Consider the following 13426-nt stretch of genomic DNA (forward strand, 5'->3'; position numbering starts at 1 on the left):
TTTTTTTTTTTTTTTTTTTTTTTTCTTTTAAAGCAACTAGTGCTCAAGCTGTTTCGTTTCGTTTCTGGTTTTTTTTATGAATTTATTTTTTTATGAATTTATTTATGTTTGGCTGTGTTGGGTCTTTGTTGCTGCGCACGGGCTTTCTCTAGTTGTGGCAAGCGGGGGCTACTCTTCCTTGCGATGCGCGGGCCTCTCATTGCGGTGCGTTCTGTCTTTGCGGAGCACGGGCTCAAGGCGCGCAGGCTCAGTAGTTGTGGCGCAAGGGCTTAGCTGCTCTGTGGCACGTGGGATCTTCCCGGACCAGGGCTCGAACCCGTGTCCCCTGCACTGGCAGGTGGATTCCTAAGCACTGTGCCACCTCACCTCCCTAATTCACAGTTTCCTTATAATCAAAAGAGACCATCTTACAGGATTCATTTGAAGGTGAAAAGGTATACTAGCTTTGTGAAGATATTTCGCAGGAGAGGGAAACATTTAACCGTTGATAGAAAAATCTTGAAATATTCCAAACCTGAAACCCTCATCAGCCAAACAAGAAAAAAAAAAAGGTGTGTGATTGCTAACTCGCTGCCATAAAAGTTTAACTAAAGCAACAGCTTTACTTATTAAATCTCAAAGGAACAGGTTGAATAATTTGAAAAGAATTTAAAAATTCCAGTTCAAGGGCAGGTGAATGTGGAAAGTAAAAGGGGGTATTTCCTTCTCTGTGGTGGACAAGCGTAGAGATGACACAGGCAGCCTCTCAGTTTCCTTCTTCATAGGCCTGTAACTGTGAGACAGGAAATAGGGCCATGGCTTCAGAACATGCTCAGTCAAGCTGCCGAAGAGACAGAATTTGAACTCACCAGCCTGAGGACTTTTTTCTGCCATGACCAGCTCCAAACTCTCTTCAATTGCCACGGCCCCATTTTGAGACCGCTAGTTTGAAATTTTTTGAAAGTAGAGTGTCACAATTCTTGTGAAGCAGAGGCCAGGAATACGAGGGCAATTACGTCTGCTGTGGGAGATCTCACCACAGTCAAGCTAAGCTAGTAATTCTTTCCATCGTCGCCTTTCTCTCTCTGTCCCCTCCCTTCCCTCTCCTCTGTGTGTGTATGTGTGTGTGTGTGCGTGTGGTGTTTATTTCCCCATGTTCCCATGGAGCCCAGCCTACAAAGATTAAGACAGAGTTGACGGGGTGCTGTTGATCACCCAGTGACTGGTTACAGAATATTACTATTCAGGAGGCATTGAGACAGGGTTAAAAAAAGAGACATCCCCATTAACATGTGAATGGATAGAGAAGATGTGGTGTATATATTATATATATATATATTATATATATAATATATAGAGAGAGACAATGGACTATATATATGTACATATACATATATATATATATATATACATACTCAGCCATAAAAAAGAATGAAATAATGCCATTTGCAGCAACATGGATGGACCTAGAGATTATCATACTAAGTGAAGTAAGTCAGAAAGAGAAAGACAAATATCATATGATATCACTTACACGTGGAATCTAAAGAAAATGATACAAATGAACATATTTACAAAACAGAAACAGACTCACAGACATAGAAAACAAACTAATGGCTACCAAAGGGGAAAGCGGGGGAGGGATAAATTAGGAGTTTGGGATTAACAGATATACACTACTATATATAAAATAGATAGACAACAAGGTTCTACTGTATAGCACAGGGAACTATAGTCAATGTCTTGTGATAACCTATAATGGAAAAGAAACTAAAAAGGAATATATGTATAAGAATATATATGTGTGTATATATGTATCGGACTCACTTTGCTGTACACCAGACACTGACACAACATGGTCAATCAAGAATAAAGGTGGTGTGTATGTTTACACCGTAGTTGCCAGCCCACCATCGGCTCATTCTGTAGAATCCACACAACACAGATTGTGTGTACACGTCCAATTACAGCTGCATGCAGGTGCCCCGCTCCCAGCAGTGAGTTGTTTCTGTCTCTGCCTTGCTTTCAGCAAACCCTTATGTACACAGGCTTCCCAAATGGACCAGTCTACAGGGTAAAGATTCACTAGGAAGCCTTGACCTTGCCTTCTTTCAAAGGCATGTGGATTTGCACACTGAATTCCCACCAGCTCTTCCTGGTCACAGGTCTTTCATAAAATGGGGAGTCCCCTTGCAGGGGGACTTTATGTGGGGACATCTCCACATGTCACCATCCCCAGACTGAACTGGAAATCAAAGTCTCCACTTAATTGTTTTGTCCTCATTTTCCTTTTGCTGGTCAAAAAGAAAAATCTTGTCTTGCCAAAAAAAAAAAAAACCTTCAGTTAAAAAAAGACACTATTCAAATTGCAGGAGCTTACATCAATGGTGGAGGTACAGAACGTACCAAGGTACAAACAATTTAAGAAGACTTCAGAAGTTTGTGTAAACAAGTACAAAGTCATAGGGTGAAGGCTGTGTGTGTGTTAAGTGCTTTGAAAGGGAACTCATGGTGGATTTAGTTAAATCAGAAAAAATACACAACTTTTGGAGCGGTGAAAATAGTCTTCTTAAAAAAAGATGGAGGGGGGATGTGAAATATCGACCCTACCCAGGCATGAGACAAGAATCTCAGGACACCACAGGGAAAAGGGAAAGCAAAATATGTGTCCTTCGGGGAGCAGAGTCAGGCTCCTTGAGACATCTGTCAATACCTTACCCGGTTTCTAGAGAACAGGCTCAGCCTGTGGCCCCCAGGCAAGGTGGCTGGACATAATTCCTTTGGTCTTGGAGGAGAGGTGCTTCTTTTATGGTCTGTGCTCTCCAGCTGGGATTCAAAGAAAGGATGCTGCTTGGCTAACAACCCCGGCGTGACTGAGAGCTGAAACAGAACAAGGTGGGGACCAGTTGGGAAAAGCAGTGCTGTGATGTTGCCTGATTGGCTGGTTCCTTATCCTGTCTGATACTCTTACTAATCAGGGACAGATTTTGGCACAGACATGACTAGGACCCATATGGCAGTCCTAGGTCTTCTTTAAATTCTAGGAAACACTTTGGTATTTCTTTGGAATAACTCTGCCTTCAGCTCATAATTTTTGCACAGAGTCGCTAGAGCTCTTACTTCAGTCAAGTTTTTTGACTTTTATATCGAACCCAAACATCCTGTTAAATATTTCAGGGCCTAGTGATTTTTTTTTTTTCTATATATATCTCACTTCTGTGGCCAGAGGTATTTGGAAGGGGTTGGCCTTGTGGAGAAACTGTCTGTAATTTACCAAGCACACAGTCCTGCTTCTGGATCAGCAAACTGAGTAACCTTGGCCTCATTCCTCAACTTGTGATTTTCTGTACACCTACTAGGACCAGTGGTAACAACAATAGCTAGTCATTATTTAAAAAGTATATCAGCAGTATGGAGGTTTCTTAAAAAACTAAAAAATAGGGCTTCCCTGGTGGCGCAGTGGTTGAGAGTCCGCCTGCTGATGCAGGGGACACGGGTTCGTGCCCCGGTCCGGGAGGATCCCGCATGCCGCGGAGCGGCTGGGCCCGTGAGCCGTGGCCGCTGAGCCTGCGCGTCCGGAGCCTGTGCTCCGCAACGGGAGAGGCCGCAACAGTGAGAGGCCCGCGTACCGCAAAAAAGTAAATGTCCATCAACAGATGAATGGATAAAGAAGATGTGTGTGTGTGTGTGTGTGTGTGTGTGTGTGTGTGATGGAGTATTACTCAGCCATAAAAAGGAAATAATGCCATTTGCAGTAATATGGATGGACCTAGCGATTATCACACTAAGTAAGCCAGACAGAGAAAGACAAATATCATATGGTATCCCTTATATGTGGAATCTAAAAGAAAAAAAAAAAGGCACAAATGAACTTATTTCCAAAACAGAAAGAGACTCACAGACACAGAAAACAAACTTACAGTTACCAAAGGGGAAAGTGAGTTGGGGGAGAGGGATAACTTGGGAGGCTTGGATTAACATGCACATACTACTATGTATAAAATAGATAGCCAACAAGGAGCTACCATATAGCACAGGGAACTATACTCGATATTATGTAATAAACTATAAGGGAAAAATATCTGATTCAGCACACTGAATAGCCATGCTGTACACCTGAAACTTACACAATATTTAAATCAACTGTACTTCAATAAAAAATTAACATAAAAAACAAAAAGTACATCAGCACTTTGCCAAACACTTCTTATGTATCATCCATTTAATTCTCACAGCAGTGCTAATAAGATAGGTTTTATTAGCCTTACTTCAACAGTGATGAAACTGAGACCAGGGCACGTTTAGAAACTGGCCGAAGTCACATGGCTGGGATTTGAACTCAGGACCAGTCTGCTCTACCTTCCTGTCCTTCATTGACAAGGAGGTTTTGCCAGAGGACCTTTTAAAATACTTTGGACATGTTAAAAATAATTTGTAGGTAGATGGAAGGTGTCGTTTTCCATTTTTTTCCATACAATGTAGGAAATGCTAGTTCTCTCCCCTTTCGTTTACAGTTCTCTCCCCTTTCGTTTCCATTGTGGGTTGCTTGCCAACTCCTCCATGTTATTAAAAGTAACATTAAGCACACAGAGATCTTGCTGTTACACCGCGTGCCCTGCGGCCCAGGTCCTGCTCTGTCCTCACGAGCCTCTGAGTGCAGCGCGTCTAAGAGAAGGAGGGGGGACTGAGGCCGACTCACCTCGCTTCCATGCCTTTGGTTTGCTCCCATCTTTGTCGATGTGTGTGAAAAAGGGTTTGTGGGAGAAAGTTGGCTTTGACCCAGGGGAAGCAGCGATTGTCTTGTGGTTCAGATGTCAGCACCCTGGAGGGTAGAACAATGTACTTCATTGTTCGGTGGTCAGCGTGAAACTTACTAGAGAGCGGCCAGATCCCCCAGTGGTTCCTAGGACTGAAGTGGGGAGGAAAGTTCCCTCCAGGCGTCTCTGAACTTCAGAGTTTCAGGGGGCAGGGTTTGAGACAGACCGAGGGAACAAAGAAGTTTCAAAAAGACACAGGTCGAAACAATAATGGAAAAAAAAAAAAATCCAAGGTCTGTCTTTGACATGAAAAGATTTCAGAATTGAAAAGGGGAAATTTCAGTAATATGGGGGAAACAGGGCTGTCTTCCATATTCAGACCATCTCAGCTGTAACCCAGCTGAGCTCACAGGGCTCAGAGGGATGCTGTGGTCGTTTAGGTGAGAAATGGCCTCTGTGACTTGTGGGTTTTAAAGGGGTGATGTAAGGAGCAAAGCTGCCAGGTGGAAAGGAGGACAGGTGTTTCCGTGGGGAGAAGCGCTAGGACCCGGGAGGGTTTTGATTTCCTTTCCCTCTGCTCTAGGCAAGGACCACTTCCTCTCCCCTAGTGGGCTCCACTCAGGGTAGAGTCCTTGCCGGGGACTTGCCACAGCACTCGGCCATTGCTAATGAGGTTTCAGGGGTGCTTTTCTAATATAAATAAAGGATTATAGGTGCATCCCCTTTTCATCTATCTCTCTCTCCCCAAAGCCTTAGTCATGGCTTGCTGCAGGCACGGGGCCACAGGGGACCTTCGACGCCTAAGGCTATCAGTGGAGATAGCTATTTAAGAGGTTTTACTTTTATGTCTCAGCAGCCAAATTGTGCATGTAACAATGGGGACCAATTATTGCACAATAGAGCATCCCCGATGAAACATAGACAGTGTGTGTTTAATATGCAATGAGTGACGCGCTTCTCCTAAACAACGAGAGCGTTTCCATGCTCTCGGGGAATTCCATTCTCAAGTTTCAGTTTGTGAAAGTGGATGTCCTATCATTTCATCCACGATTTTCAAAACAATCACCTCAAGATAATGACACAAGTAATGATAAAATGTTGCCATTTAGGTTCATGAATATGGGAGATATAACTTTTCTGGATTTGAGATATCATTTATATCCCCTTCTCTTTGCAAGTCGAATCTTGCTGGGTTCTATATTTTATCTCCAGTTCAAGCGATTACACGGTTGAACCATTTAACCACTTTTAAGAACCCATCCTATCGACAACTGTTGTCCATTATCCAGAACTGGACCTGAATCCTGAATTGAGAATTCTCTTTTCCCTCAATGGCTGGTGTTTTATCCTCCAGCAGAAGTCACTGGGAAGAGTGCACTGTCTCCTCAGGATATTTTATGGAGGAAAAAGTGACACCCAGAGAGGTCAAGGGATTTGATCCAAGATCATAAAATGAAAGAACTGAATGGTCAAGGGAGAACTTATGTACTGAAAATTTAATTTTCAATAATTAAAAGGCAATGAAAGTACAAGAGGCAAAACGTCAACGTGCAGCTTTGTTTTTTTTTAAAAAAAGCTACTTCTATTAGGATAATGTGATTAGCATTACATTCTTTATCTAATATAGTAACATCGTTTTCAATGGTTAAATTTAAAGTGACCAACTCATCCTGGTTTGCCCAGGACTGTCCTGATTTTTGTACTTTAGTCTGCAGAAAGCCCCAAATTCCAGGAAACCCCTCAGTCCTGGGCAAATAGGGACGGTTGATCACACTGAATGTGCCCCCTGCAAAAGCTATAATGTTAGGTTAAAATTGTCATATTTCCCCCCTAGGCTAAGTTGTTTCATGTTTAGATATTTTCTCTTAACAGGGAAACGGATCTGTAAGGTAGCAGTGTACGTAAGCTTTGCTGCTACTATAGGTGAGACGGGGGTGAGGGGGGAATCACAGAGGGGTCTGGACCATCCCTTCCTTCTCCTTCTGGAATTCTCTTCGTATCCTTGCCACCACGTTTAGGACAATGGTGGGAATATGGAAATTGGTGGGGGAATTCCAAGCATAATTTTTCTGGCACTGCATTCAAGATTGGAGTATTACTGTAGCACCAAACCCTGTAAGGAGGGAACTAAGGGTGGGTGGGCAAACTTTCTGTATAAAGGGCAAGATAGTAAATATTTTAACCTTTGCTGGCCATACATAGTGACTATAACATGATCTCTCTCTTTTTTTTTTTAAAACAACCCTTTGAAAATGTAAAAACTCTTTTGAGCTTTCAGGATATATAAAAATAGGCTGTGGACCAGATTTGGACTCCATGCCAAGTCACCCGTAGAGCATTGCTGTTCAACAGAAATATAATGTGAGTCACATTTTTAATTTAAAAAAATTCAAATAGCCACATTAAAAACAGTAAAAAGAAACACATAAATTTAATTTTCATAATGCATTTTATTTCACCAAATGTATCTTAAAAACCACCATTTTCAACATGTAACCAAGATAAAGATTATTAATGAGATATTTCGCATTTTTTGATCCTAAGTCTTTGAAATCAGGACTTGCCACATTTCAAGTGTTCAATTACTGCATGTGGCCAGTGGCTACCATATTGGACAGCATAGCTCCGGAGTAACTTTGATGAGTGTTCAGCCAATCTCCTCTAGTCCATTAACCTGTCAATGAGCACAGGAAAAAAAAAAAAAAAAGAAGATCTTAGAACTGGAAGGTTGCTTAGAGATCAACTGCTCCGACCCTTCATTTTGTAGATGAGGAAACGGAAGATTAGGAGGGCTAAGTAGCTTGGCCAACCAAGTTCGCGCAGCTAGTTTAGCAGTAGATCCCTTGCTAGAACTCAGATCCCAGCACCGGACAGTGGCCTTCCCACCACACTGTTATGTAAAGTTGGCATAATTATGTAAAGTTGGCATAAACAGCCTCTTGCCTGGGGTCATCAGGAAAACAGGTCATGATGATGTGTTTATTCTTTGCATATAATTCAGTGTTAGGTCTTACTTACGATCTGTGGCAAACCTGTGAGAAGTCAGCTGGGGAAAAGGGGTGCTGTCTGCGATCACAGAGAAGAGTATAGGGAAGGAAGGACCTGTACTTCCAACACCTGGGTAAGGGACTTGTAGATAAGAATATACGTGTGTGCATTTGTGCGTCGTGCGCGGGCTTGTGAGCGTGCGTGTACGCATGCGTCTTTGTAGGTTACTACTTCTGGCCCATCCTAGTGTCTCTTTAACTGAGGCAGCATCCTAGATAAAGGGTAGGATCTGGGGGTTGGAGGCTGGCGTGGTGGCGAGGATACTGAACGTTGGTTGTTCTCTTTTCTTTGCCTGGGAAATGCCTGTCCCTTGTGCTAAAGGGAGGACTAAGCTGAGTAAATATTTGTTGTGTAATCAGAGTAAGTGGAAGAAAGAGGTTTCATTGCTTTATAAGTAGCCTAAACCCATGCATCTCCTCGGACATTTCCTTTCTTTTTTGGTCCGTGTGCATTTTTCTTTTTTGGATCTGACTCCTTTTCTCCTCACTTAAGGGAGTGGCAGACCAGCTCAAGAATTTTATGAATAGGAGAGCCCTGTAGTGCATTTAGCTTGGGAAAATGTCCCTTAGAATAGATTGTTTCTGAGTCAAGTGTATAAATATTCTGGCTCAAGACTATCCCCTTTTTTCTTAATGAATTGGTCTGGCGGGAGTTAAAGCCAAGTGTGGTCTAGGAGAGTTCTCCAGAGAGAAAATTGAATGGACACAAAGCCCAATCATAGTTTTCAACTTTATGTAATGTGTTTCACAATTTTTAGAAAATTAACTTTATGACAGCTGGCAGGACCTGTTGTGTAAGTTGATCAGTTTGGAGGCAGCTTGGTGTCTTTTCTCCTCTTACGTGAACCTCCCTATTTAGTGAATTTTGAAGACGCACACAGCTGCCCTGGGGCTTGCTCAGTGCCCTGGTAAACCATTCACATTTATCGTCCCTTGCAGTAAGTTTCCAAGCTAGTGAGTACAAAAAAGGGATTTTTCATGGACTACTTTAAAAGGGGGCTGCTAATCAATTTTTCTTATTATTTTATGCCCTCTGCTTTTTACACTCCCCCCTGCCATCTGGTTAATCATGCAAAAGCTGAACACTTCATTAGTCAGTACGTGTTCACCCATGGGCATTTCTGTAGTAAATTAGTTCTTTCTATTTATACAGGTAAGTCATGGCCAAAAGTCTTATAAGGTGCCAAAGGTAAGGGTTAGAATTAATTTCTTCTTCTTTTTTTTTGAGTTTTTTAGAGAACTCGTTTTAAACTCTGAGCTCTAGTGGTACGCAATTACTTTTGAATTAAAGAGGAAATGGAGGGGAGTACTTTTCTGGAGGGTCCAGTGCTATAGTATAGGGATGGGTAATGCGATTTGTGGAACAACCCTTGATTTTCAGAAAGCAGTGGAATAGGGTGTCAATACTTAGTATTTTTTCAAGGCAAGGCCAGGAAGACTGTTGTGAAGAGGCTCTTTTAATACAAGCAGAGGCAGAATAGAGGCTAAATAGAATCATCAACAAATTCTATATGAACATTGGTACTATATACTCATGTAGTTGGGTATATGACCTACATGTATGTACAAACCCATTAATTACATTTTTTTTTTTACCATTTTGTGCTAATTTCCAGGAATTGGAAAATGTTCTTCACCAATTTTATTTTTTCAGATACACTGTGTATTTGAGGGGACATAGTGATGGCTGACTCCTGTAATTTGCTGTTCTTAAAGATGCAAAATTCAACCCAGAAGTTTCTGTCACCCCTCTCTTGGGAGGAGTTATTTCCACTAGAGGTTCTACAATTTTTGCACATTCAGCTAAACAGGCAAAGCTCAGGCCTCTTCTGTACTTGGCGTCCAGTCTTGATAAGTCTGTCCTCAGAAGGCACATGAGGCTTGTGTCCGCTGGCCACAGTTCTTGAGCGTATAAATAAAGTTTCTGTCTCCAATGTGGGTTCTCTTAGTCTTGCTGTTTTCGGCAAAACCTTCCCAGCAGAAGAGTCTTCTGGCAACGTTTCCACTAGTTGTTTCCTCCATGGATGTTTGAAGACCATCCAGGCCTCTCTGTGGAGCGGTAATGGTGATAGAGGCTGAATTCATTCCTTCCATAAAACTGAAATAAGATGCTATTCTGTAAGGTCTGTATCCCCTTATAGATTCTATTAAGAGAAGGTCCATGTATTGATGGAGGTGACATGGGTGCAGAGGTTGTTATAAAGATTCTAGGAATAGGATCCAGAGGGAAATGCAAGGCCAAATCTGCTCATACGTTTGAACTTTTGTGATTCTCGTCACAATTTCTAGAAAATGGGAATAAATGTCAGTTGACTGTTGCTTGTTCTGTTTCCCAACTCTGATAGTAAGGCATGACTTTAGAAAACCTTGGTAGGCATGAAGATTAGAGAAAGGCTAAACTGACACCACAATTTTGCATGAATGACGCTGTTGGTAGAGGAGTTTCATTTGTTTAACCCTTAAAGGGCAAGTGTTGTGCCGTATTGTTCTCTGCTTTATTCTGTCATATTTTCATGCCTGGGGTTTTCACAAAATCCCAGCCTAACCTGGGAATCCAAGGTTTGCCTTCATGTTCCACCTTCCTTGTGATCTGTGGGTGGCTGCTTTGTGCATGGTGCCTGCTGGTGGCTGGGAGTGAAACTTTTTCTTTTCACATAGAGCTTTAATTCCAGCGTAATGGTGTGGTTTGTGGCTCTCTGCTTGCAGTTTCAGTTCCTGTTTAAATACTAAGATCTATTGTGTGTCTTCTCCATTTCTAGACAACATAATTGCATGGCTAATTGGCAGGAGCGATTAAGTGTACAGCATTATGAAAAGATAAAGTTTCCAGACCCTGAGATTTAACTTGATTTCTAGTTACGCTGCACCCACCCCTGTACAGGTGACTTGTAAGGGCTCAAGAATGCATGTAACAAAGAACTAGAGTGTAAGGAGAGGGGGGCGCTCATTCAGTGGGGGTTCTGGTGAGCTGATCTTCTCTAAGGTAGTGCCTGCCATTGGGCAGAAGATGAGCGACGGTTTCTTTCATTTATCAGATGGGTTCAAGCTTTATTCAGTCTTTTTTGTGTCCTGGGGGCAGTAACAGAATTGTTCTCTATGCTTTTTCTGGAAATTTTATGGTCGGTAGGAAGTTGTTCTTGGGGACTTTATATTTTGGGAACAGGATGAACATGTGGCCCTTGTGTTGGATAATTTTTTTTAAAAAATTATGTGGAACATTCAACATTCTTTCAAGATGCATCTTTTCAAACAATCCTCAGGGACTTGGTCCACAGTAAGACCTAAAAGAAAGGGGTGCTGTCTGGTCAGAGGCATTCTGGCAGCTGAGTAAAACCATTAATACCCTAGACTGGGCTCTTTCTGTTGGGTCTTGGCCAAGGTTGGCTGGGAGGGCACCCCTTTGGATGGAACACAGTTCTCCATCAGTGGGGCTCTGCTTGGAATGGTTTTTGTGAAGTGAGCCATCCATAAGTTACCGTGGGCTGTTTGTGTGTAACAGGATGTTGCAGGCTGCAAAGTTAATGCAGTTAATATTCAACTGAACTTTGGGGGTGTTACTGATCCCTCAGGCGGATTCACTAGGAAAGGCTACACATTAATCGCCCTCCAAATCAGACACCCCCCAGTGGATAGCCACATGTGTTATCACATGTAAAACATTATACCAAATCAGCCAAACTCAGGGCAGAGGTGCTGTTTAATAACCCTTTTGCTGGAGCCCTGGCCTTCCCTGAACCCACAACTCTTTGGGAAGAAGGGAATAGCCTTGAGTGAATAGTGTACATTTTTCATACTCTTTAATTAACCATGAGTGATGTCTTGAAAACTCTTGCCATCTGCAGGGTCTTCCAATAAGTATGACCGATTTTATTCTGATTCTCTGCTCCGTTTCATTGAAATGAAGCCTGTCTGGCATCTCTTTCTTTGCCTTAAAGGGAAAGATGTTGTATAGCTTCCTTGGGCCAAGGGGCTGGATCAGAGGGGATCTAGTTAGCGGGTAGAGTCATGGCTCTCCCACAGGTCACAGGGCAGGGCTCCTTTCATGCCACCAACTCAGGTAGGAATGAAATCACGAGTTGCTGCCAGTTCCATGGGGCTCAGCAGACCAGAGGAAAGGTCAGGGAACTAAAGGCAAGGTGTTAGCTCACCATGCACGGCCGACCTCTGTGGGGAGTAGTGGGGGCAGAGGTTGTTCTCTGCTGGGGATTGTGGGCTTAACTTTTTATGGTTTTACAAGAACTTGCCTTTTTTGGCTATTTCTCCTCTCATCTTAGGTTGTGTATTATTCCAGATATGAATAATATGTAAAAGGGAGAATAGAAAATCAGAATGAAAATGACCTACCACGACTGTGGTAGTTAAATGGTACCTAACCATATAACCTCATATTAGTGGTATTCCAGGATAGGGATCTCCTAAGACGTTGGCATGATCCTCCCTCTTTGAAATGATTGATTAGCGTAATGAATATTGCTCCAGTATTTTTTAGAACACTTGACTTCAGTTGTATTCTTCTCCTACCACATCAAACATCTTGATCCTGTGTTTCTACGTAAAGTAACTACAGACTGCATTTGGACCTTTCTAGGTGAGGGTGTGGGCAAGTATAAGAGGTCTTGCTTGTAGAGATCACTGTTTTCCTGGGGAACATCCTTAGTAGATGGTGGGAAAACCTTAGCATTTGAAAATGACTAAAATAGAATTTTCAATTCTTTGCTTTCTCTGCTGTTCTTGACCACAAACACTTGAGTTAATTTTCTGTTAAACTGTGTATGCTTTTTCCACAAATATGATTTACCCTGGAAGTTAGACCCAAAGCCCTAGACTGGTGTTATTTAGGATCTTTAAAAAGAGAGATTTATTTTTGGTCACGGTTATTCAAAATTAACATCACCTTATTGAGCTTGTACTTTTTAATAACTGAAACTGGCAAAAATGATTCTGCAGGAATGCATGCTAGATAATTCTTGTCTTGTTTTCACAAAACAAAAGCACTCCATGGAGGCTTTTCCCCTATTTCCTAGGTTTCTAAAGATTTTTTGAACCTGATGACATGACAGACTCCAGGACCCACCAGGCATAGCTCTTTGCTCTCATCATTGATCCTAGTCTTCTAGCCTCTGGGTATTCTAGCCTCTGGGTCTCTGGCAGGGTGAAGGGAAAGTTGGGAGCCTGTTTAGAAGGATAGGTTCCATAGTCAGGTGACCTGACTCCTAACCTGGTGTGCTTCTTCCTAGACAATGACCTTGGTCATGTTTCTAAAACTCTTCATGTCTCAGTTGCCTCACGTAAAGTGGGAAGGAGGCTATTAAATACCTCATCTAGTGGTTTCGAGGAATACATGAAACAGTGCCCATAAAGTCCTTAGCACAATGGCTGGCCCATCATAGATGGGCAGTAACATTTAGTAGTTGAGGCAGTTTGTATAATGGTTAAAAGAAAGGTGTCTGGAGACCACCTCACTGTTTTAAAATATACCTCTGTTGCTTATCAACTGAGTACTCTTTTTTTTTTTTTTTACATCTTTATTGGAGTATAATTGCTTTACAATGGTATGTTAGTTTCTGCTTTATAACAAAGGGAATCAGTTATACATATACATATGTTCCCATATCTCTTCCCTCTTGCATCTCCCTCCCTCCC

At 42.2% G+C, this 13426-nt stretch overlaps 1 protein-coding gene across 6 annotated transcripts in view; it reads left to right on the forward strand.

Annotated features, from left to right (window-relative positions):
* The window catches only part of ESRRG (estrogen related receptor gamma), a 638184-nt gene that overhangs the window by 92750 nt on the left and 532008 nt on the right, over positions 1-13426 (forward strand). Inside the window, exon 1 of one of the 6 annotated variants that reach the window (XM_024739212.1) lies at positions 12310-12371. The exons of the other annotated variants lie outside the window; for them this stretch is intronic. The gene's annotated coding sequence lies outside the window, so the exon portion shown is untranslated. Of the gene's footprint in view, positions 1-12309; positions 12372-13426 lie in introns of those variants that run through there. 6 annotated transcript variants of the gene reach the window in all.

Source organism: Neophocaena asiaeorientalis, unplaced genomic scaffold (assembly GCF_003031525.2).
Source record: "Neophocaena asiaeorientalis asiaeorientalis breed wild unplaced genomic scaffold, Neophocaena_asiaeorientalis_V1.1 scaffold477, whole genome shotgun sequence".
NCBI lineage: Eukaryota > Metazoa > Chordata > Mammalia > Artiodactyla > Phocoenidae > Neophocaena > Neophocaena asiaeorientalis.